Here is a 13,539-nt window from a genome sequence, read left to right as displayed (position 1 = left end):
TGATATGGCAGAACACTAACAATATTAACTAAAAAAAATTCTGGACTTAAATTTGGCACTTGATCAATTGTACCTAATAGACGTCTACAGAACAGTCCATTCATTAACCATAGGATATATATTTTTCTTATCTGCACATACAACATACTCTAAGATCAAGCACATTCTTCATCATAAGGCAATACCCAATAAATGCAAAAAATCAAGATTATATCACCATACTTTCAACCACAGTAGAATACAATTACAAATGAATACCAAGAAGATCCCTGAAAACCACACAATTACATGGAAATTAAACAAGTTGCTCCTGACCGATTGTTACATACAAAATAAATTTAGGTAATAAATTAAAATAATCTCAGAAGTAAATAAAAACACAGACAAAACAAACCCAAATCTCTCAGATACAGCCAAAGCAATGTTAAGAGAAATGTTTATGACAAGAAATGCCTATAGAAAGAAGTTAGAAAGACCTCAGATTAATGACCTAACATTGCATCTGGAGGAACTAGAAAAACAAGAACAAACTTACTCGAAAGCTAGCAGACAAAAAACAAGAGCAAAAAGTAGAACAGAGCTGAGTGAAATTGATATGTAAATATCTATAAACAGAATCAACAAAAGTTAAAGCTCATTCTCTGAAAGAAACAAAATGATTGTGAGACAACTGCTAAGTTAACAAGAAAAAAAAAGAAGATTCAAATAAGCACAATTAGAAACAATAAAGGTGATATTACAGCCAATCACATATAAATACAAAATATATTTAGAGACTATTTTGAATATAGTCGTTTAACACATAGTTAGAAAAAAAACTATTCTAAGATTACTATGGAACCAAAAAAGAGCCCAGATAGCCAAAGTATCAGTAAGCAAAAGAACAAAGCTGGAAGCACCACATTGCCTGTCTTCAAGTTATACTACAAAGTTACAATAACCAAAACAGTATGGGACTGGTAAAAGCACATAGACAAATGGAACAGAATAGAGAACTCGGAAATAAAGCTACATACCTACAACCATCTGATATTCAACAAAATCAACAAAAAATAAGAAATGGGGAAAGGACCCCCTATTCAATATAGAGTGCTGGGATAACTTAATATCTATATGCAAAAGAATGGAAGTAGACCCCTATCTATCTCCATACACAAAAATTAACTCAATATAGACTAAAGATTCAATTGTATAAACTCAAACTAAAATATCCTAGAAGAAAACCTAGGAAATACCTTTCTCAATATTGGCCTTGACAAGGAATTTATGTCTAATGTTTCAGAAGCAATTGCAACAAAACAAAAATTAGGTTAAGTTTGACCTAATTAAACTGAAGAACTTTTGTATAGCCAGGAAAATTATCAAGGGAGTAAACAGACTCTTTACAGAATGGGACGAAAATATTCACAAACTATGCATCTGAGCAAGGCCTGATACACAGTCTATAATGAACTCACTCAACAAGCAAAAATAAATAAATAAATAAATAACCCCATTAAATTGTGGGCAAAACACAGACACTTCTCTAAAGAAGACACACAAGTTACCAAAAACATAAGAAAAATGTTCAACATCACTAATCATCATAGAAATGCAAATCAAAACCAACGTAAGATAATAATTACATGAATCAGAATGGCTTCTGTTAAAAAGTAAATAACAGATGTTCACCAGGCTTCAGAGAATAGGGCACACATGTACAGGTAGTGGATTGTACATTCATTCAGCCACTTTGGAGATAAGTTTGTAGATTTTGCAAAGAACTAAAAGTTGAACCACAATTCAACCTAATAATCCAATTACTGAATATATATACAAGGAAAATGCATTCATCTACCAAAAAGACATACACTGTTATGTTCATTGAAACACTATTCACAATAGTAAATAGATGGAATCAACCTAGGAGCACATTAACAGCAGACAGAATAAAGAAAATACTAAAAATTAGAGACTAAAATTATTTTTGTGGGATTATGCATTTCTCTTTTTTTTTTTCTTATTTTTAATTTTTATGGGGACAAAATAGGTGGTATATATTTATAGGGTAGATGAAACATTTTGATACAGTCATGCAATGCATAATAATCACATAACGGTAGATGAAATATCCATGTCCTCAAGCATTTATTCCTTGTGTTACAATCAAATTATACTTTTAGTTATTTTAAGATATACAGTATATTATTGACTATAGTCACTGTGCCATGCTATCAAATACTAGGTCTCATTCATGTATTCTAACTGTTATTTGTATACATTAACTATCCCCACCTCCTTCTCATTCCCATTTCATTACCCTTCTCAGCTTTTTATAATCAACTTTTGACTCTTATCTCCATGGGCTCAATATGAGGGGTGGTCTCCTCCCTTAATTGTATTGGAGTCTATTTCTCTCTTTAATTCTAATAGTATTTGTTTTATATATCTGAATGCTCTAGTGCTGGATGCATATATATTTAAAAATTTTATATCATCTTTCCGAATTGACCCCTTTATTATATAGTGATATTCTTTGTCTCTTCTTACAGTATTTGTCTTGAAATTTATTTTGTTTGCTATAAATATAACTACGTGTATTCTTTTTTGGTTTCCATTGGCATGGAATATCTTTCTCCCTCCCTTTATTTAAGTTTGTGTGTGTCTTTATAAATGAAGTGTTTTCCTGTTGACAACAAGTTAATGAGTTTTGTTTTTCATCCAGTTAGCCACTATATGCCTTCTGATTGAAGAGTTTAATACATTTACATTGAGTGTTATTACTGATGACTAAGAGCTTACTACTGACATTTTGTTATTCATTTTCTGTTTTTTTTTGTGGTGTTCTATTTCTTCTTTATTTTATTACTGTCTTCCTCTTAGTGAAGATTGTTTTCTCTGGTGATGTAATTTGGTTTATTGCTTTTTATTTTTGTGTACCCATTGTATTTATATGTTTGTTTGTTTTATGTTACCATAAAGCTTGCAAATAATGTATTATAATCCATTATTTTTAACTGATAACAACTTAACACTGTTTCCATAAACAAACAAGCAAAAAAAATTAATACTAACTCTATGCCTTAACTTAATCCTCCTGCTTTTCTTGTTACTTTACAAATCTTCTTATATTGTTTATGTCTTGAAGAGCAGTTATAGTTATTTTTAATTGGATCATTTTTTGGTTTTTCATCTTTCTACTTAAGACTAGTTTACACACCAGAGTTAGTGTTATAATAATCTGTTTTTCTGTGTACTTACCATATTCAGTGAGTTTCATACCTTCAGATGATTTCTTATTGCTTATTAATGTTCTTTTCTTTCTGATTGGAGTATTTCTTTATGATTTCTAGTAGGACAGGTCCGGTGTTAATACAATTCCTCACCTTTTGCATGTCTAAGAAAGCCTTTATTTCTTCTTCATGTTTTAAGGATAATTTCTCCAGATATATTATTCTAGGGTAAAATATTTATTTTGTTTTGTTTTGTTTTGCTTTTCTTCAGCATTTTAAATATGTCATGCCACTTTCTCCTGGCCTATAAGGTTTTCACTGAACATTCTGCTGCCAGATGTATTGGTGCTCTATTGTGTGTTATTTGTTTCTTTTATCTTGCTGCTTTTAGGATCCTTTATCCTTGACCTATGAGAGTTTTGTTACTAAATGCCCTGTGGGAGTCTGATTTGAGTTAAATCTGCTTTGTGTTCTATACCCTTCTTGTACTTGGATATGGATATCTTCCCCTAAATTTGGGAAGTTTATCTGTTATTTTCTTTTTGAATAAACTTTCCACCATTATCTTTTCCTCTATCTCCTCTTTAAGGCCAATAAGTCTTAGATTTCCCCTTTAGAGACTCTTTTCTGGATCCTGTAGGCACCCTTCATTGTTTTTCATTTTTTTTTTGTCTTCTCTGACTGTGTATTTTCAAATAGCCTCTTTTTAATCTCACTAATTCCTACTTTTTCTTGATCACATTTTCTATTAAAATACTCTGATGCATTTCTGTCACTTGCATTTTGAAGCTACAGAATTTCTTTATAATTTTTAAGTATTTCATCACTTTATTAATTTTTTCTCTGTATTACCTTTAATTTCTTACAGTTTCCTCAACACGACTATTTTGAATTCTCTGTCTGAAAGGTCACATATGTCTGTTTCTCCAAGACTGGTCCCTAGTGCCTTGTTTAGTTCACTTGGTTAGGTCATGTATTCCTGTCTTCTCTTGATACTTGTAGATATTTTTCTGTGTCTGTGTATTGGAAGTAAGATATTTACTGTCGTCTTCTCAGTTTGGGCTTCTTTCTACTCCATTCTTCTCTGAAAGACTTTCCAGATATTTGCAAAAACTTGAATGTTGTGATCTAAGCTCTATCTGCTTTACGATGGACCCCAAGCCCAGGAACACTATGGTTCTTGCAGAGGTACTGACTTGATGGCCTTGGACAAGATCCAGAAAAAATTCCTGGATTACTAGGGAGAGACTGTTGTTCTGTTCCTTTATTTTCTTCCAAATGAACAGAGTCTCTCTCTATGTTCTGAGCTACTGGGAGCTTGGGGTGGAGTGACATAAGCACCTGTGCGGCCACTGTCCCTATGACTAGGCTGGGTTAGACCTGAAGCAAACGCAGCACTGGTTCTTGCTCAAGGTCTGCTGTAACCATTCCTTTGCTATTGCCTACATTCGCTCAAAATTCTGGGGATCTATAGTCAGCAGCTGGCAAAGCTATTCAGGCCTATATCCTTCCCTTCAGGGTGACGAGATATTCCAGGCCCCAAGCAGGTTCAAAATCCTTAGAAGTCTACCTGGTGTTTTATTGTGCCGTGCCTGAGCTGGCACTCAACCCACAAGACACAGTCCCTCTCATTCCTCTCTCCCCTTTCCAAAGGCAGGGAAGCCTCATCCTCTGGTCACCTTTGCCTTAGCCCATGGGGAGTACTGCCAGACTACCATCGATGTTCTCTTAAGGCTCAAAGTCTCTTCAATCAGCTTGTGCATGAATGCTGCCTGGCCTTGGACTCACCTTTCAGGTCAGTTGGCTCCTCTCTGGCCCAGGGTAGCTCCAGAAATTCCATCCAATAGTCCAGTCCTGGAATAAGCCACCCCAAGGCCCCACTGGGGGCTCTAACATATTTTGACAGAGCTGGCACCAAAGGTGAAAGACAAAGTCTCCTTTACTTTTTCCTTCGCTTTTCTGATGCAAAAGGAGTCTCTCCCCATAGCCACCACAGCTGGAAATGTGCTGAGTTTAACGTGAGCCCTGCAAGTCTCAGCATCTCATCCAATCCCCTCAGTGTAGTACCTGGGTGTTGCTACTGGATATTTAGGGCCCAAGGACCCTTCAGTTAGCAGGTGATAAGTTTTGCCAGGTGTGGTTTCTTTCTTTCAAGGTAGAAGGTTTCCTTCTAGACTAAGGTGTATCTAGAAATGTCCAGGAACTAGAGCCTGAAAAGAGAGCCTCATGACTCTGACCAGTGCCTCATCCTACTGTGGCTGAGCTTGTATCCAAGATGTAACACAAATCCGTCCCATTCTTCCCTCTCCTCTCCACAAGCAGAATGAAGGGTCTCTTTTGGAGCCGCAAACTGTGCAGCCTGGGTTTAGGGGAGGAGTGATTCCAGTACTCCCTTAGCTACCTTAGCTGATATCTCAGTAGGTCACCTGCCCTCTAGCCTACTGTCTCTGGGCCCAGTTCAGCCCTAGGACTCGTCAAGGTGTTATAGTTCTCACTGTCTAGACTGCCTTTCAAGTTTTTCTGAGACCCCAGAACACTTTAGACTGTGGTGGCACGGCTTGTGGGAACTCAAGTTTTGACTGCTGGGATTGGCTATTCTCCCATTGCTAGGACTGGTTTAAATATTCCCTTTGTGGGAGAGCATCAGGTAAGTTTGGTCTGGTTTTGCTTTCTGCTATAACAGGCAGCACTGAGCTGAGTTCAATGCCCCAATATTGCTAGCTCCATCTATCCCCAAGGCACAGAAATGCTCTTCACACCATGCCACTGCTTTTGGGGATGGGAGAGCAGTGGCTTTGCTGACTGAAAATGTTCTTTCCTATCACTTCATTGCCTCTTTTAGTGATATAAAGTTAAAATCAGTTACTGTGAGTGCTCCCCTAATTTTTGGTTCTTATGAAGGTGCTTTTTTGGTGTCCATAGTTGGTAAATTAGTATTTTTCCTGGGGGCAAGATCAGTGGGACCTATTATACCATCTTCCTCTACCTACTCTTAAATTGCACATTGCTTTAAAATGGTTTTTATATTCAATGGATCAGAGAAGAGATAATTTATGTGTCATTAAATCATGCACATACACTGTAGTAAAATACCCAGGAAGCTTAAGAAGATACATAATAATGGGAAAATTACTTTTGATTTAGGTACTTTATTCCATTTTCTCAAAAACATCCTATAAAGTGTATTACAATAAAAATGAACATGATGAGTTCACCAAATCTTGAATATAAAATTATTTATACTAAGTTAATTTTAACCCTAAGAATTAACAGTAACAAAAGCAAAACTGAAATTTGTAATACATTTGTTGAAAGATTACAGGATACAAATTTGACATAAAAATGTCTACTGCTTTTCTTTTCACCATCAATGAAAAATTAGATTTTGAAATTCAAAACATAAGAGCATTTATATTAGCACCCAAAAGAATGAGGTGCTTTTAATACAAACATTGTGCAATATCTATTTGAAGAAATCTTTAAAAAATACTAATACAAAACATAAGAAATCTGAATATATGGTAATATATTCCATGTTTCTGAATGGGAGGATTCAGTATCGGTGTCAGTTTTTCCACCTTGATCTAAAGATTCAACACCATCTTGACCAATATTACAGCAAATTACTTTTTGATAGCAACAAACTGATTTTAAGATTCATATGGAAAGCCAAAAGATCAAGAATATTTAACATAGCCCTGAAAATAAAAATTTGGTGGACTGACATTGACTGACTTAAAGACTCACTATAAGACTCCTGTGATCAACACAGCATGATGTTGGCAAAAGAATATATAATAGATCAACAGAACAGAATTAAAAGCCCAGAAAGAGATCTCAAAATATAGTAAACTGATCTTTGACAGAAAAAAAAGCCAATTTAATAGGTAAGGGATGATCCTTTCCACAAATATACTGGGAAAACTGGAAATCTGCATGTAAAAAAAAATATATACACACAGAACTTTTACAAAACTTGACTCAAAATAGAACATACACCTAAATGTAAAATTTAAAACTCTGAAAAAGTATAGACAATAACATTAGAGAAATCTAGTGGGAGATGACTGAACACCAACACAAAAAGCATGATCTATAAAAGAAAACATCGATAATTTTGACTTAGTTAAAATTAAAACTTCTGTTCTAAAAAGGACACGTATTCAGGAAGTGAAAAGACAAGCCACACAATGCAAGAAAAGATTTGCAAAACATATATTTTATAAAAGACTGGTATCCAAAATATAAGAACTATTAAAACTTATCAGTAAGAAAGCAATCCAGGTATATATAGAGTAGAAATCCAAGTAAACATCTCACCAAATATATACAAATAGCAAATAAACATATGAAAAGATGTTTAACATTATATGTCTTTAGGGAATTGAAAGGTAAAACAACAATGAAATACCACCACATACCTATTAGAATGACTAAAACACAAAACATGGAAAACACTAAATACCGACAAGTATGTGAATTAAAAGGAACTTTCATTTATTGCTGGTGGAAATGCAAAATAGTATAGCTTCTTGGGAAGACACTTTGGCAGTTTCTTTACGATACCATTGATAGAATTAAATTTTGATTGATTGCATAGAATTATTATATAATAATGCTTCTAAGTACTTTTCAAAACAGTTGAAAATGTATGCCCACAGAAAAACTCTGCATATGAATGGCCACTGCAGCTTAATTCTTAATATTCAGACCTTTGAATCAATTAAGATGTCCTCCAATAGAATAACAGATTTTAAAAACTGTAGTACAGTTATACAATGGACTTATTATTCATCTATAAAAAGTAATGAGTTATACATGTCACAAAAAGACATGAAGAAAACTTAAGTATGTATTGTTCAGTGAAAGAAGCCAATCTGAAAAGGCTGTATACTGTATAATTCTAACTATAGTATTGTAGAGAAGGCAAACCATGGAAATATTTTTAAAAATCAGTGATTGCCAGAGGTTAAGGAGGAGTGTAATCATGATGAGCAGGTGGAGTACAGCAATTTTTTGTTGTGATACTTCATATGATATTTTAAAATTAGATACATGACATTTTGCATTTACAAAACTCCATAAAATGGGATAACAGAAAGAGCTAACTCATCTACCAAAACAAATGTACCACACTAATGTATGATGTTAAAATAGGGTAAATATGTGCAGGAAGCGAAGAGGTATGTGGGATTTATCTGCAAACATAAAAATTCTCCATAATTTTTTTTTTTTTTTAGACAAAGTCTCGCTCTTGTCTTCCAGGCTGGAGGGCAATGGCACGATCTTGGCTCACTGCAACCTCTCCCTCCTGAAATCAAGCGATTCTTTTGCTCAGCCTCCCAAGTCGCTGGGATTAAAGGCACCTGCCACCACACCTGGCTAATTTTTGTATTTTTAGTAGAGACGGGGTTTCACCATGTTGGCCAGGCTGGTCTCAAACTCTTGACCTCAGGCGATCCTCCCGCCTCAGCCTCCCAAGATGCTGGGTTTACAGGTGTGAGCCACTACACCGGCCTATAAATTTTTTTTATAATTTATAATAATGTTAATAATAACATTCATATTATTAATGATAATGTATTTTATAATAAGTAAATTATTAAAATGTGTCAGGCATTTTAAGCACACAATGTAATTTTCTCCCTTAGTCTCATTTTAAATATTCATATTTGCAATAGATTCAAGTTAAGGAGAAAATTTGCATCTGTCTTAGCCTTGTCATTTTTTTTATAGATACGGTCTTGTTACATTGCCCAGGCTGGACTTGAACTCCTTGGCTCAAATTATCCTTCCACCTAAGCTTCCTGAGTAGCTGGGACTTTACTGCATACCACGGTATCCAGCTTCCTTTGGCCTTGTCATTTTATTTTTCCATTTGGTTAAATCAAATTATTATTCAACAAAATAAATAATTCAACTCTAATTTGTGACCTTCAGTGTACAAAATGTTTATGTTAGCTCTGGCCAGAACACCAGGAAACAGCCATATCATACAGAATTTGGGTGATCAATCAGAGATGCAATGGCTTTCTGTGAATGTGAGACACAAATTGTCACTTTTGAAGGAAGTTTCTTATGCTAAGGCAATTCTGAAATCTTTAGTGTTTTAATGATATTCCATCTCCTGCAATTTAGTATGAAATTATATGAGAAAAATACCCTAAAAAAAACAGTGAGTCACTTGCTTATATCATTGACTTCTGAATTAATTTTTAAAAGTTAACACCCTTTAAACTTTTACAGTTATTGCTTTTCTAGACATCTATTTCTTTTTAAAACTGCTTCATTTTTAAATATGGCAATTTGAAATAATATATTGTGCTCATTAATTACCTTGCTTTTAACCTACATGAGGAAGGCTTTAGAAATTTATATGCATTAGAGATAATTTATTTTCATGCTCCATCACTTCAAGAGAAAGTACCAAAATTATTTTAATATAATGTGAAATTTTATGCTTATGGGTTATGATGTAAATATATAAATGCTTATGTGGGCAAAAAGATTATACACAATATGTATTTTCTCTAATTTGAAAAAGACAAATATTTTATTTTGAGAAAAAGAAACAGGAACTATAACAAAATTAAATGCGCTAATCTTACTGATTTCTCTTCGTAGCTATTTGCCTATCAGCATCAAATAAATATCCATAGTTAATGTATAGATTAAATTGGTATGAAAAAATTTGCCATCCATTTAGAATTCCTGAGGATTCCAGCTTAATTGCTTTAAGTAGATCAAGTAAATCTATTTATCTTCTCTTTTGCTTATTTTATTCCATTTCATTCTGTTTCAATTCTGTTTAGAAACCACAATCAAATGATGGTCATTAGTAAATAAATTCAGAGTTTATTGCAATTTGTCCATTATTCATCCACCTATGTTCACTGAACTAGTGGTTTTATTATTTTTTTTGAAACTGAGAAAATTTTCAGAAATGTGAAATCTTGTAAGATTTCTCCTATAAGCCCATGTTGAATTTCACTGAGTGAATGAATGTCTAAGCCTCTACTTCTTAGCTACTTGTTCTTCAGAAAAAAAAGTTTATCTGGAAGTACATAAGCCGAAGTTGCAATAAAATAATTTGAAGAGATTATAATTAGTGTCTAAAAATATTTTTGAAGCTAATTCCTGAAAAGTAAATAAAATTGAGCCTCTCACATAGTAAAGTATACTCCTAAATTGAAAAAATAATTTACTAATGAACACTAACTTAAAAAAAAAGTGGAAACTCAGGGAAGAATAATGTATTCAGTGTGAAAATTCTAAAATAAAAAAAATTTTTCATTAAAATTGATTTTAAAATTAAGACATTGATTTTTTTAGAATAATGTTTGATAAAAATCATAAATTTGGTTTTATCTTTAACCAAAATTATTAGTTGCATATTTAGCAAAGATCAATTTTGATCAGAACTTATAAAAAGAAAATATATGCAATGAAGATATTACACAAACACGTTTTCAAAATTTCCATCTGAATATAATAGTAAAAATAACAGATAAATATATACTTTTCTTCATCCTTTCCCCTAGGAATTTTATGTTCATTTCATTTATCATGCACACACAAATTCACTCATATACATACCCCAGGAAAAATCCTTTATCCTGATACTTTTTTCACTTGCACTTCGTTTTCTTCATTTTATGAATTTAAAAAGTAGTTTTCTGATAAATGTCTTCACTATGTTTTTGTGATAGTAATTTGATAATTTTAGTAACTACCTTTTTTAGAAAGATTTAATTTTGGAAAACTGTATAAAAATGTTTATGTTCTGGAAGTGGGTTTTTATTTAATTTCTACTGTCTTTTAATTGTACTATGTATTTAGACTGCAAAATAGCATTGTGAGGTATTTGGTCCATCACAACTATCCTAGGTGGAAATTGGGTATTCATGGCTTCATAACTTACTAATGCCTGAAAGAAATATATGTTCACTATTCTCAAATGAACCTGTTCTATTAGGTATAGTTTGTGAAGTTGCATGCTTAAGCCAATAATAGAAAACTTAAATATTGGTTATCACTTCAAATCTTAGGGAAGACAATTAGCAACAAATATCATGGAGAACTCTGATTATCTCCTTCTGCACTTGTGCTTTAGGATAGATGTCCTATCCATTCATATCATACTATGAAACATTAATTAGATATATTCTGTGCTGATTGAACTTTGTGTAGTTAAACAAAGTATAATGCTTTCTCTAAAACAACAACAGGATAATTGTCATTTTTGAAAAAATAACACCAAAATCTCCAATTTACAACCATGACTGGTATTATACCTTTTTAATATTCTGTTTAAAAACAAATAGCTAGATGGATTCACAACTGAATTTTACCAGAGGTACAAAGAAGAGCTGGCACCATTTCTACTGAAACTATTCCAAGTAATTGACACAAACAAATGAAAAACATTCCATGCTCGTGGACAGGAAGAATCAATATTATAAAAATGGCCATAATGCCCAAAGTAATTTATAGATTCAATGCTATTCTCATTAAACTACCATCAACATTCTTCACAGAATTAGAAAAAACTATTTTAAAATTAAAATGCAACAACAACAACAACAACAAAAGCCTGAGTAGCCAAAAAATTCTAAGAAAAAATAACAAAGCTGGAGGCATCATACTACCTGATTTCAAACTATACTACAAGGCTGCAGTAGCCAAAACAGCATCGTACTGGTACAAGAACAGACATATAGACCAATGGAACAGAATAGAGAACTCAGAAATAAGACTGCACACCTACAACCTTCTGATAGTCTCCAAACCTGACAAAAACAATGAGGAAACAACTCCCTGTTTAACAAATGGTGCTGGGAGTGCTGCTTAGACATATGTGGAAAACCGAAACTAGACTCCTTTCTTACACCATATACAAAAATTAACTCAAGATAGATTAAAGACTTAAATGTAAAACTCAAAGCTATAAAAACCCTAGAACAAAATTTAGGCAATACAATTCAGAACATAGGCATTGGCAAATATTACATGACAAAAATGTCAAAAGCAACAGCAACAAAAGCAAAAATTGGCAAATAGGAAATAATTAATCAAAAGAGCTTCTGCACAGCAAAATAAACTATCATTTGAGTGAACAGACAACCTACCAATGGGATAACATTTTTGCAGTGTATTCATTTGACAAAGGTCTAATATCCAATTTACAAGGAACTTAAACAAATTTTCAAGAAAAAAACAAACAACCCCAGTAAGAAGTGGGCAAAGGGCATGAGCAGACACTTCTCAAAATAAGACATACATGCAGTCTGCAAACATAAAAAAAAAAAAGCTCAATATTGTGGATCATTAGAGAAATGCAAATCAAAACCTCAATGAGATACCATCACATGCCAGTCAGAATGGATATTATTAAAATGTCAAAAAATAATCGATGCTGGTGAGGTTACATAGAAAAATGAGCACTTTTATGTTGTTGGTGTAAGTGTAAATTAGTTCAACCATTGTGGAAGACAGTGTGGTAATTCCTCAAAGACCTAGAGGCAGAAATGCCATTTGCCCCAGCAATTCCATTACTGGGTATAAACCCAAAGGTATATAAATTGTTCCATTATAAGAACACATGTATCATGTTCATTGCAGCACTATTCAAAGTAGCAAAGACATGGAGTTAAGCTAAATGCCCATCAATGATAGACTGGATGAAGAAAATGTGGTACATATACACCATGGAATATTAAGCAGCCATGAAAAGGAATGAGATCATGCCCTTTGCAGGGACATGGGTGGAGCTGGAAGCCTTTATCTTCAACAGACTACATCCAGAAAAGAAAAGCAAATACCACATGTTCTCACTTATAAGTAGGAGCTGAATGATGAGAACATATGGACACATAGTGGGGGAACATCACACACTGTGGCCTCTTGGAGGGTCCGGTGGGGGAGGAGGGACAGTGTCAGGAAGAATAGCTAATGAATGCTGGGCTTATTATTTAGGTGCTGAGATAATCTGTGCAGCAAACTATTATGGCACATATTTACGTATGTAACAAACTTGCAAATTCTGCAAATGTTCCCCTAAGCTTAAAATAAAGCTTGGACATCAAAAATTAAAAAAAAAAAAAAAAAAAAGGAAAAAGGAGGCTGGGTGCGGTGGCTCATGCCTGTAATCCCAGCACTTTGGGAGGCCGAGATGGGCAGATCACGAGGTCAGGAGATCGAGACCATCCTGGCCAACATGGTGGAACCCCGTCTCTATCAAAAATACAAAAATTAGCTGGGCATGGTGGCGTGTGCCTGTAGTCCCAGCTACTTGGGAAGCTGAGGCAGGATAATCGCTTGAACCAGG

This window comes from Pongo abelii, chromosome 3 (assembly GCF_028885655.2).
Source record: "Pongo abelii isolate AG06213 chromosome 3, NHGRI_mPonAbe1-v2.0_pri, whole genome shotgun sequence".
Taxonomy (NCBI): Eukaryota; Metazoa; Chordata; class Mammalia; order Primates; family Hominidae; genus Pongo; species Pongo abelii.
Note: the sequence above shows the minus strand (reverse complement) of the source record.